The sequence below is a fragment of the Biomphalaria glabrata genome, chromosome 16 (assembly GCF_947242115.1).
Source record: "Biomphalaria glabrata chromosome 16, xgBioGlab47.1, whole genome shotgun sequence".
Lineage (NCBI taxonomy): Eukaryota > Metazoa > Mollusca > Gastropoda > Planorbidae > Biomphalaria > Biomphalaria glabrata.
This window is the reverse complement of record NC_074726.1, coordinates 32,357,746-32,371,893: the sequence shown is the minus strand read 5'-3', so window position 1 is coordinate 32,371,893 and position 14,148 is coordinate 32,357,746. Positions and strand designations below refer to the sequence as shown.

The 14,148-nt window shown below is 35.2% G+C and overlaps 1 pseudogene; it reads right to left on the bottom strand.

Moving 5' to 3' along the window:
* LOC129923311 (dynein axonemal heavy chain 6-like) overlaps window positions 1-14,148 on the bottom strand; it is a 132,298-nt pseudogene that overhangs the window by 25,808 nt on the left and 92,342 nt on the right.

Here is a 14,148-nt window from a genome sequence, read left to right as displayed (position 1 = left end):
TACAGTTAAGTTAATAATAGTAAAGTAAAGTTCCCCTTTCAGACCTTGTGGTCTATAGGGCAGATGATGTAAAGGTCATCTGATTCTGTGGCCTACAGTTAACGAGGGTGTAATGTGGCCAGCTCAACGACCAACCGCCTTTACTTTTCCCCAACTAATGTCAGGTACCCATTAGAGCTGGGTGGACTCAGAGGCGCCCAAGGATCCTGAAATTAAATATCCCAGTCTTCACTAGGATTCAAACCCCGGACAACGGTTAGGAAGTCAAGCCCTTTACCGCTCAGCCACCTCGCCTTCTAAGTTAATAATAATTGAAGTAAAATATTTTGTTTCTAACTACTAAATCATATATCTGAGAGTAAAGCATAACTAAATAATGAAAAATCAAGCTAGACCTAATAATATTTTCAAGAGTTATGAGAACAAGAAGTTTGTATAATTTGATGTTTGGCCAGGAAGGTATACAGTCTCAAATGATCAATTCAAAAGCAGAAAGCAGGAGGTTTGGACTAGAAAGTAGATTATCTTTATCTTTGAAGGAACATCCGTAACATGTAAAACATTTTATAAACATTTCTTTAGAAACAGCCTTCACCATTTTCAAAACCTAATTCATTTTGTACTATTCATATTTTCTTATTGAGGATGATTAGTTGACATGTATCAAGATTAATGGGCGATTAGGAAAACTTACAACTGAAATGAATCAAAAGCTGCTACAAAGGTCTAAAAAATGTATTTATGTATCCAACACAAGACTTAAGCTAGTCAAAAAACAATCAGTTAATATGGTATAAGCAGACATTGCATTAATAAAGGTTTCGTTTTTTAAGTTTTGGACATTCATTCAGAAATTAAGATTATCATGTACCAATCTAAACTTCTTGAGAACCAAAGCAGACAGCAGTGGGAAGGGTTCAAACTGATGACAGTTCTAAAGGCATACCACACGACCAGTTTGCTCTCTTAATGGTACTAGTTTTCAAGGGTGTCTGTATCTAAACATTTTAAAAGTACATTGTTTTTGATGTTTAGACTTACCTTCTACAAGTTTTTGCCTGTAAGTAAAAGTAAAGGCTCCATAGTAAGCTACACAAGCTGCTGCTATAAAAACATCTCCTACTACATTTTTCAACTGTACATCAAAGTTGGCAACACTTTCCTCCCAACGAACCTATAAGAAACATGATGTAGAAAGAGAACAAATACTATGGCCTCTTTCAGTTGCAAAATTACTATGGAAATGAGATGAATGCCTGGGCATTAGTTATGGTTGGAACAATGTAACCCAAACAGCTATTTTCCAATTTCTCAGCACAGCTGATGAATCCAAAGGAACAGCAAGTGCTGATACAGAATGCGAAATGCGGTGGCGCAGGCTCTGCAAACTGCCTTAAGGTTGTCTGCTCCTTATTTTTCCTCAAGATAGACTCCCAAAGCCTTTCACATATTTGGGTATAGCCGCAAGGCAGCAGAGGTTTGAATTCAGTTTTCCTTCTCCTAGGTGGGTAGCCAACCAAGGCTAATGAGCCCCTTAAGCCTGAAGCTTACTGGTTTAGGCACTGGTTACACATTTTCCCCAGTTAGTGATAACATTTCTCCCATATCTAACATCTAACGGGTAGAGGCTGTTTGTCAGAGGCTATCTGAAAGCCATTGAAAGTATTTTTTAGGTAGTGGAGTGCTTATATCCATTACCACTTTTAACAACCTTGCAGAACAGAGAATAAATATTTCAAGGAGCAGAGAATAAATATTTCAAGGAGCAGAGAATAAATATTTCAAGGAGCAGAGAATAAATATTTCAAGGAGCAGAGAATAAATATTTCAAGGAGCAGAGAATAAATATTTCAAGGAGCAGAGAATAAATATTTCAAGGAGCAGAGAATAAATATTTCAATGATAAAGATGAGAACTAAATGAGTTTCTAGTAATGTCCCATCCTTATTTAAACATGAAATCATGAGATTGAGATGTTGTTTCAAAGATAGTTGAGCTATTGAAATGTATATTTTTTTAAAGTAGAAATATGAAAAAAAAATCACACCAAAAAAGTGACAAAATCATTGTAGTCTCACACTTCTTTCTAAGACTGTGTGCCATGCATGTCTCATCTCCAGTATGGAAATATGGTTTTAGTGAATGAATGCACATATTTTCAAATCGTTAATTTATTCCTCAAGGTGATATTTTTGTTTGATCATTTCAATTTATCTTTGATATTATAAAAACTACGCCCAGTAGGCCAAGTCTGACTAAGAATCATATTTTAATGTTATAATAGTTCTCATAGATTTTAAAATAACCTACTTGTTCATCAGCTAAGGCTGTTGTCAGTTTGGAAGAGCGTTTCAATCTGGCGGCAGTCACAGCCATGTTTCTTTCCATACTCTTGTCAAAGACAGCCTGAAGATTTTTAATTTGTTTCTCCACTTCAGCCAGTTGGTCTTGTTTAGCTTTGAGGACACTTAAAACCTCATTGAGAACGTCTTGAGCCTCAGCCAGTCTGACAAGGAAGAGATAATACATCTTGTAATAATAATATACCAACTATACATATACTTCTGTAATAATACTATATATATATATCCCATGTTCCACTGTCAAAGTGACATCATTATGATTTAGTACAAAGTTTACTAATTAATGACCACTAAAGTTGTATTAAAACAAGTCTAAGAAAACAAATATAATTGAATATTTTTTTACTTAGACCTAGAATGATTTAAAAAATAGCAACGCTTTGACTGCTAATTATTTAATGCCTTGACTGCTAATTACTTACGCTTGTTTCTTTGGCTCAACTTGTTTAGCTACAGCAGAGTAAACATCAATTGCTCGAACCCATAGGACTAAAGTTTTACAAGCCTGGACGAAGAATAGATTTATCAAACAACATTCCATCATTACTCTGTGGTTATAACAATCTTCAAAACATTAAATCACAAATATTTTCAGGTAAGTAGTTAATGATTTAAGATGTACATTCACTATGAAACTTTTCCATAAACAATGTGATTACAAAATATAATGTCTACTAAAAAAAAAATAATAATGCATCTATAGACATTTTTTTCCACACCAAATACAGAAATTGTTTTTCTGCTTAGAAGACTGCTGGTTGGCAAATAAAAAAGAAGCAAAAAAACAAACAAAACAAAACAACATTCAATGAAAAGTGGAATTGTTTTGACATACTGTGGGCTTAACTTATTAGACAGATCATTTTATTAGTACAACATTTGTGGGTGAATGTTAGACTGTGTTACTCTTCAAGTCTCTGAACCAAATAAAAGAAATGATTTCACATTCACATTTTGTTGTGTAGTGACAGTTGTTTTTTTTAACACCAGATCTTCTGTAGAATATTAAACACATGACTAGCCTAGTTGATCTAATTTTAAACATGTATGTTAATCATCCCTCTTTGCTTTTAATATAGACAATATCATCTCTTTCTACTAGGTTTTCTCCTTGACGTTGTTGTGGTTTTTCTTGGTTTTATTTATTCTCAACACCTGAGTTTTCTTTTCATTGATTTTTAAACCAGTTTTCTCCACTTCTATAATGATCTTGTTTAATTTTATATGAGCATGTTGTAGTTTTTGGAGGCAGATATCATATTGTGAAATCTAGATCCTCCATTTTTTTGTCCATTTAATGCATGTGTTGCCAGCTTTTTACCTTTTCATTATCCAGTCTAATGAGTTTTTAGAAATAATTTAATGATTTTTAGAAATTATTTAACAATTAAATTAGTTACCTTTGAAACTTTGGCTACAACGTCAGGTACAAAACTTGGCATGGATGTATATTTCCTGACTTTAGCCAGCTTGGCGGCTGGGACATTTTCTTTGTCATATTCATACATTTTTTTTAAGAAGTTTGTGTCTGCCAGCATGGCTTTACAACTCGCCCAGTCTGTCCTGAAAGAAATTATTGCATATGCAATCAACATTTTAGTGCAATGAATTACTGAAGGTCACGGTCATTAGACGTTCACCAAGTATAAAACATTAATGTTTCGTTTGTTTATTCCACTTACTTGTTGCCTAAGAGTATGGCAACAGCTTCTAGAACTGTCTGAACAAGTTCTGGAGGTTTGGTAAATACTCGTATCTCAGCAATGTCATTTTTGTCTAGTGCTAACAAAGCCTGAAAGCGCAGAGTCATAACAGATCATTGTCATTCTTATTATAAAAACTAAAACAAATAAATTCCACTTATCTTACTCATGGTTAACCAGTAACACAGACTAAAAACGCAAAATACTTAGGTGTTATGATAAATGAAAAACTGCCATGGAATCCCCATATTGATTAAACTATCAAAAAAAATCAAACAAAGCATTAAGCATAACTAAAATGTTTGTTAAGCTCATAATAGAATATGCATCCTCTGTTTGGGACCCCTCAACTCAAGAAAACATTAAGAAACTGGAACAGACACAAAATAGAGCAGTGAGATTTATAACAAACAAATATTCACATTTGACTAGAGTAACACCTTTAGTAAAATCACTAAATTTAGAAAGCCTTCAGGATAGAAGATTCAAAAGTAAGGAATCAATTATACATAAAACATTGAACCAGAATCTTCAAATACAAAAACAAAACCTAATAAAATACTCAGAAAGACACAAAGGCATATTCCTCGTTCCATATGCTATGACAAATTTGTACAAATGCTCTTTCTTCCCCAGTGCTATTAGAGCTTGGAATGGGTTGCCTGATCTAGCCAGGAAAATCAGTGACTTAGCAGAATTTAGGTCACAGGTTAATACTCATGACTAAATGCATGACGCGTAGGATGTAGTCATCTTCTTACAAGACTGTCAATTATTTTCTTATAGAATGTCACAATTTAATTGAACTGAACAACCTAGAATAACTAACACTCTGTAAGGCAGTGTGGAACAACTAGGAAGAACAGCATGCCACTGCAGAGAGCCTACAGCTAAGCTGAGTAGATGAAGAAGATGAGAAAATGTGGTAGAGCTCATGAGTTTAATACAATTAATGTATTGTTTCCCCAGCATTAAACTCTTCAGTGCTTTCCAGCAATCAACTCTTCTAGGGTGATCAGTTATCAATACTTCATATGCATAGTGGTTATGTGTAGATCTTTTCTGAGAGTTTCATTAGTTCACATATATATAGTTTTTTAAAGTTTAAATTTAACTTAACATTAGGTGTTTAAAATTTTAATGAAGTGGTTAATATGAAATTTAAAATTTATTTATGTGTTTAAAATTTGAAAAAAAACCAGCATAAAACAAGACAAATCTCAGAGACTTATAGCAAAGGCAAAAGTCAAATATGATTAAATCAGAGATCTGCTATTCACATATGGCTGCACTTTACTTCCCTCAAATATAGTGGGTCTTCAAAAGAGCTTGACCCTCTTCACTAAGGCAAAAACTTTGGCTTCAATATCAATGCAGCAAAGACAAAAGTTCTGTACCAACCTCCTCCCAATAAAATTGCCAAGAAACAAGACATTTTTAAAGATGGCCAGAAACTAGTAAGCATAAAAATGTTTGTCTATCTGGTAACTAAATGCCAGCCTATATGCTGAGGTAGACTTCCTTGTTGCATGCCACAGTGCCTCAGACTTTAAAAACAAGTATGGTCAAGAAGACTAAGCACTTGTACAAAAATTAAAAATTGACAATACTGTAGTCCTTCTATGCTTCAAATTCCTGGACCTTATGTTCCAGTCACATCAAAAAGCTGAACTCTTACCATCTCTGATGTCTAAAAACTTAACCAGTGAAAAATGTTTGACTACATATGAGATTTTAAGATCTTTTGCCACAGCAAAAAGGTCAGAACTATGATGGGCTGAACATGTAGTTCTTTTGCCTGAAAATTGCCTCCCCAAATGACATTTTATGTGGAGCTATGAGCTGGAAAGTGCTCCCAAGTGATATATAGGCAACTCTCAAGAGATCCCACAAAGAAAATGAAATTGACATTTATGACTGTGAAATGCTATTTATTATTGCACCTCATGGCATGAAGCCGTGTATGGCAGTATTATGAGATTGAAGACAAGGAGATTATGGTCATCAGTAAAGAACATTCTCGCAAATTTTTTTTTTATCAAATTGGGCAACTCTCAAGATACCCAACCTTTTCATGCCATGTGTGCGTCCAGTTTTTCAAATGAAGATAATCTTCCCTAGCAGTTTTTGAGTTAAAAGAAAATGAGATCATTTTTTAATGACAGAGAAGGAACTACTACCTTGTCATGTAATGACACTTTGTGAATGACAGAAGATTAAAAAGTAAAGTAATAATACATTCTTTCAAGGAAAACCAAGAAAATAATATACAAAACCATAACAAGACCAGCAGCAATGCGTGGAAGTGAGACCTGGACACTGACTAAGACATCTGAAAATTTAATTAATACTTGGGAAAAAAAATTCTTAGGAAAATCTATGGTGCCATACAGGATGAAACTGGGTGGAGGACACACATTAACCAAGAGATATATCAATTATATGAAGACCCACCAATAGTGACCGAAATAAAAAAAGAACAGACTATGTTGGGCAGGTCACCTTGAAAGAATGTCAGATAACAGAGGAGAGAAAATCGTATACAGACAAAAAACAAAAGGCAGGCAACCCAAAGGCAGACCCTGAATGCGATGGATTGATGATGTGGAAGCAGATCTTTAACAGTTTGGGGTTAGAGCGTGGAGACGAAGGGCCCAGGAGAGATCTGAATGGAAGGATGTGTTGAAACAGGCCAGAGCCCTCCATGGGATGGGATGGAATAATAATACATAAAACACTTAACCATAACTTATAAATACAAAAACACAACCTAATGAAATACTCCAAAAGACACAAAGATAAAGTAACAAGTAACATTTCTTATTCCATCTGGTAGGACAATTGGTACAAGTGTTTCTTCCCTATTGCTATTGCAGCAAGGAACATGTTGCCTGAATCATCCAGGGCAATCAAGACTTAGGTGAGTTTAAGTCTGTTATTAACTTACATGACTAGATTAACAAATGGATATGCTTAATCTATAACTCTCTTCTGTTTAGAAAGAGTGTCTGTAATTTATAAAAATGTTTTACTTTCTCTGCAACTTCCAGCGCAGGTAGCGCCTCGTTCAAGTCTCGCTGAGCATCATCTGCTATAGCCTGAGTTTCTTCAGCAGTTGTTTTCGCTTTTGCTTCATCGATAGCCACCTGTTTCTGAACCTGATTGATAAATTGAAAGAAACTGTTATCCATACATATTAAATATTTCATATTGATTAGAGCTCTGAAACAATCCACAGCAGCCATTTCTGAGCCTAATCAGAACATACTAAAATAGATCAAAAGCAGCCTAGAATCTCATTAGTGCATTGAAATACTGATGGAGGTCTTTTGTTCTTAAATGTTGACTGGTTTCTACATCAAATATTAACTTAAATAATCACTCAACTTATAATTGTTATTATCAGTGAATTTTATTACACTGCAATTGTTCAGGGAACAGTACCAGGAAAAAGAAGAGGCAAAGAAAGTGAATGGAAGACAACATCAAAGAGTGGACAAGCCTATCACTGGAAGAGATTCTTGATCTAGTGTTAACTTAAGAGATTTCTTCGGACTTATATTGTGAACATTTCGTTGATGTGATTACTTATTCTACATGGCATGAGCAGCCAGTATTTTATTGGTTTATATTTTGTGATGGCTGAAGTCACCAATATCTTTTGTGATCTATATCTTATATGTAATAAAATTCTTGTCTGCTACAAGAGCGTTTATTAATAATTCAGAATGTTTGTGCTTGGAGAGTTCAGTACGCTAGTGTACTCACGCACCTGCAAATCTAGTGCGTATGAGAAAGTACTTAATTAAAGAACATTACAGCAATATCTACAACACTCGGACACATTCGCGTCGCAACGCCTACAACCAGAACCAGGCAGCGACAATGAGTAAAGCTATTAACATTTTCTACAGCCTAATCTAATACGTTAGTATTCTTTAGTTGATCCTGATTACATTATAAGATGTCTGAGTAACAAATATATTACTTTTATTATGACTAAAGATAATCCTAGCTTTAAAATATGTCTAAAAAACTAATTGATGTCTGTGGACACTTATAATGATACCATTTGAACTATCCCTTTTAAATACAACTACACTATAATAATAGTAAGGCTTTTTCTTTGAGTCCAAAGATTAATGAGGAGTACAAAATTTTACATGGCTACACAGTCCCAGCTGTGACCTGCAACTGCACTATAGAATAGTAGCACAAAAAATGACTAAATTAGGATAAGCATTAAGAATTAGCCACCAGCAATATATATCAGTGCATCCAGAACCAAGGAGATGAACCATTTAGTGACAGTCATAACTTAGATAGAAAGATCAAACTTCTTCCGTTATATCCAGATTTAGCTTACTATATTTACAGCCATCAGCTCTACTACAACTTAGCTATTTTTAACTAACCTCATTTGACAAATCTAATAACTTATTCTAAACCAATAATATATACTTATGTCAAAGTCAAGCAAAAGAACATTACTTTAAGGATAAAAAAATAGAGAAAGATTAAAGGGCTGAGAAGAGTCTCTCTGAAAAGGATAGATTTGTGCAATGGTCGAAAAGGATAGATTTGTGCAATGGTTGAAAAGGAAGAGCAAGATTTAGTACAATCCAAGATAAATGTTTTTTTTTTACATTAATAACATCCAAAAATGTGAAATAAGTCTGGCTTTATTTAATAAAAAAATATTTATAAGGAAGAACTGACATTTTTATTTTGAAATATTAGAACAATAGACGGTAGTTTCTATTCTAGGATTTAATAGGAAGTGCAATTTATGATCACTTCTTTCAAATTATATTTATTTAGAAGAAATTAGTGTACCTTGTTTTCTCTTGTACCATGGTAATGTACAGGTTGATCAGCTCAAGGTAGGAAGTGGGTGTGGTGTAATAACGATGCTTTAGCTCGGTGAAGAATCTCTCTGACATTTCTGTAACACTCATATGAATTTCTACACACATTTTAGATACATTGTCCTGTAAATGAAATACTCAAACTATTACAAAATTTGTGGGACATGATAGTCAAATGATGAAGCACTTGGCTTCAAACTGATGAGAGGGATTCAAGTTTGAAAAACAGTGAAGAGTTTTAATTTTGAGATTTTTTGGAGGCCCCTGAGTGCACCCAACTTTAATGGGTACCTGATATATGATTTTTGGATGCCCCTGAGTGCACCTACTCTAATGGGTACCTGATATATGATTTTTGGATGCCCCTGAGTGCACCTACTCTAATGGGTACCTGATATATGATTTATTTTGAGGCCTTGAGTGCACCCAACTCTAATGGGTACCTGATATATGATAGGTACAGAAAAGGCAGTTGGCATTGTGCTGGCCACGTGACACCCTAGTTAACCTTTGGTTATAGAAACAGATAAGCTTGTTTGTTAAACATGTTTCAGATGTTACTTCAGAATAGAATATCCTTATTTCCTAGCCCCCACCTCCTTCAGGTTGACAGGGGAAACCAGTGCGCAGAGTTTGAACCCGGGGCATCAAGATGACAGTCTGGAGTAAATACTGCTTGATCAGGCAACACAAGTTTTATTCATCTGCCTTTATAGATCACAAGTTCAGAAAGAGGAACCTCTATATAATATGTGTTTAGGGCAATAAAATAGCAATGTCAAACCTATGTAATCAAGTCCTTTTGATAAAACACCAATGTAAAATGAATAAGAACTTTCTTGTTGTAATGGTTCAGATGCTACACTTAATTGTAAACTTGTTGACAAAATATTTTGCTACAAAATATTCAAATTTGTTTTGCTCTAAATTAAACATTTCTTGTATGTCTATTTGTATTAAGTGTCAATATTAATATTTTTTTAAGAACAATTTTAACTATTGAGTTTTGTTTGTTTACTTAAATAGTAAACATTATTTGTTTGAAGATTAGTTTGCTTCATATTTTTTAAGTGGTAGTTTCTAGAAAAATGCAAGTCAAGTTTTTCAATTGAAGACTTGAGTGAATGTTAATGATCATAGATATTTGAGAATCACATTTTCTTTCTAATGCTCAATAAAATAATAATTTAGTGTAAAACTTACTTTGATTTCATCTGAACATCCTAAAGATACGGTTTTAAAGAAAGACTGTGCCACTCCTAAAAGAGCTTCTTTCGGCCATTCAATGAACCAGTCTATGGTGCAACAGTTGACCAAAGATGGAAACATCTGGCATCTTGATCGAAAGGCAGAGCCCACCGGAGACATGCACAATACTATGTGCAGATTATTTCTGGAAAAAAATACAGACCGATAAAGTGCAATTAAATTTAAAGGACAGCTTTACAGAAAATAATATTAAACAAATTTATTATGTCTGGATTAAAATATTACAACAGTACAGAGTCTGAAAGAATTTATTTCTCTGAAAAGTTTTCTTCATAACCATCAAAATAATTTTTCTATCTTATCAGTCTACAGATATTCCTTGTTAATCTAGTTATGCACATTAATTTTAGACCTTAACACTTTTGTAATTTCAGCTCTTTTGTTTTCTTTTTAAGAATGTCCAAATGAAGATCTAAAGGGTAAAAGTGTTGACTCTATCACAACATGATATCTATACTCTAAATTCACTTTAATTGCTCTCAACAAATCTGCAACTAATAGTTCATTCTTGAGTGCCTTCTAATCATCTTGTCTTTACTTACTTTTTTTTTTATTTTGTAAAATAATGTTTTACATGTTTCGGATGTTCCTTCAGAGTTGAAGATAGTTTACTTCCTAGCCCAAACCTCCCGCAGGACGACAGGGGATGGGAGCGGGCAGGGTTTGAACCCTCGACCGTCGATAAATCCGAACGACAGTCCAGCGCACAAACCGCATGACCAGGCAGCCATCCTAACTTTTAACTTTTACTGTGACTGTTCATTCGTCAAATATATATTTACCTATGCATGCACAAATTGTTAACTTGTATCACATACAAAGATTATATTTTCAAACTTGGAAATCCAAAACACGATTACAATTTACAATGGCAACCAAGCCCCATGATGACCTTCTGACCACTGTTAAAAAACACAAGTTAAGACTGTACAGTGAGATTCTCAGGGCTCGCAAGAACTTGTCTGCAGGTAACAGTACCAGGGAAATAAAGAAGGTGGTGTAAATGGAAAGGATTGGGAGGACAACATTAAGGAATGGATGGGGCTGTCTACGGAAGAAACTCTAATCCTGATAGAGAGAGAAATGGAGAAAAACTGTTAACAGATGTTTATGGTGCCCCAACAGTTCAACAGACTGAATGACAGGGTAAGGTGAAGATACCCATATGTATGTAGTGCTACACACCAGTCAAGTGACAAGCACAATTCTCTGAACAGATGTTTATGGTGCCCCAACAGTCCGACGGACTAAATGACAGGGTATGGTGAAGGATGGCTGCCTGGTCGTGCGGTTTGTGCGCTGGACTGTCGTTCGGATTCATACATGAAATATAGTAAGGTCATATGTGCCTGACGGTTAAAACAATAATGTCAACTGTACCTGACACAATGGATACAGTTAGGTCTAGTGTCATTTATACATGAAATATAGTAAGGTCATATGTGCCTGACGGTTAAAACAATAATGTCAACTGTACCTGACACAATGGATACAATAGTCATAGATAGCATCTCTATTTCCTTCAGGAATTCCTGCCTCTTTAGCACCTGGTCTGCAGCCTATTATCAACCTCTCATACTCGTCAGGTTCAAACAAGTTTGGAACTTCTCCAGAGTTCAGCATGTTGTTAATATCTTCTAGAAATTCTTCTACCACAATCTGTAAGATGACAAAACTCACATATTTTTTTCTGTCTTTATGTTGTAGTATAGCTAGCACATTAAAAAACTATTGAGCAGTGGTGCACATGTATGATTATTGATGTTTATGGTCAATTATATTGAAATTAGTGCAAGGGAAACATTGATGACAAGGCATTTGACCACCATCTTTTGTAAGACAAATTTTGTGGATGTTATTTTGTTGTGGCCATATTTAGAGGGGATCATTGTGACCTACTTGTAAAGGAATGTTATCTAAACAAATTAAGTGGACACCCATAAAGGCAAGACACAGATAGTCAAAGGTAATTGTACTGAGAAAGGCTTCAAGATAATGGATTGCTTTGTTTTGGAAAAAATTCCAAGAGGATGGGAGAAGGGTTGCATTGCAAGAAAAAACAATTTCTAAAACTAGTTAAAATGTAGATTCTATTGTTGCTAATTGAAAAAAAAAAAGTGCATAAACACTAAATATTTTAATAAGACATAATAATATGGACTAATTAATTAAAATAAGTACTATATGCATAGTTCTATACAGGATTTTACAAATCAAGTTTTCATATAGATCTAATGATTTTAAAAATGTTTGTTATCTTTAATGATCTCAGTATAGGCATAAAATGAATATTTGTGTATGCAATATACAATTTTTAGGTTATTTAAATATCAAATATTTATGACTATGAAACTGATCAAATAGACAGTTTACACCAATCTACTTTTATCTACAGTAGATCCAATGGCTTTTTAACCTGTCTTGACTTATCATCAAAATGAAGAAACTGCATATCCTGATCAGGGACTGCTGTTCACGACAATAAGGTGCACACCTACCATTTGCAAGAAAAATCACAAAAACTAGTAAATGCTCTGGTTGTTGCATGTCAAGGGTTCAGACTTACAATAAGTCTCACCAAGACTCAAGTCTTGCACAAGAAAAAGCTTCTGCAGCAGTGGCAAGACTCTCTAATTATGTCTGGGAAAATACCAAACTGACCACAGCGACCAAAAAAGCTGCATAGTGTGAACTCTTCTTAATGGTAGTGAGAGCTGGTCAACAAGCATACATCACGAGAATAGATTAAACAGTTTACCCTTGCACTGCCTGTGACACATAATGTCCTTTTCCTGCAGGGTTTGTGTCTCCCATCAGGAAGTTTTGAAATTAGCCAATACACACAATATCTATAATATTATGACACAGAAAAAGACTAAGTTGGCTTAGACATGTCACTTGCATGCCTAATGAAAGTTTCCTAAGCCCAACCACTATGCCAAGATTATGGAGTCTCACCCAAGGGATGTCCAAGACTAACCAAGCAAGATTTGATGATCACAGGCTTCAATGAAAGTATGTGGGAGAAGAATCACCCAAGATTGGACATACTGGTACAAACATCACCCAAGATTGGACAGGGTGAAGGTAGACTGTGCACACTGGTACAAACATCACCCAAGATTGAACAGCATGAAGGTAGAATGTGCACACTGGTACAAACATCACCCAAGATTGGACAGGGTGAAGGTAGACTGTGCATACTGGTACAAACATCACCCAAGTTTGGACAGCATGAAGGTAGACTGTGCATACTGGTACAAACATCACCCAAGATTGGACAGCGTGAAGGTAGACTGTGCATACTGGTACAAACATCACCCAAGATTGGACAGCATGAAGGTAGACTGTGCATACTGGTACAAACATCACCCAAGATTGGACAGCGTGAAGGTAGACTGTGCATACTGGTACAAACATCACCCAAGATTGAACAGCATGAAGATAGACTGTGCATACTGGTACAAACATCACCCAAGATTGAACAGCATGAAGGTAGACTGTGCATACTGGTACAAACATCAACCAAGATTGAACAGCATGAAGGTAGACTGTGCATACTGGTACAAACATCACCCAAGATTGAACAGCATGAAGGTAGACTGTGCATACTGGTACAAACATCACCCAATATTGAACAGCATGAAGGTAGACTGTGCATACTGGTACAAACATCACCCAAGATTGAACAGCATGAAGATAGACTGTGCATACTGGTACAAACATCCCCCAATATTGAACAGCATGAAGGTAGACTGTGCATACTGGTACAAACATCACCCAAGTTTGGACAGCATGAAGGTAGACTGTGCATACTGGTACAAACATCACCCAAGATTGGACAGCGTGAAGGTAGACTGTGCATACTGGTACAAACATCACCCAAGATTGGACAGCATGAAGGTAGACTGTGCATACTGGTACAAACATCACCCAAGATTGGAC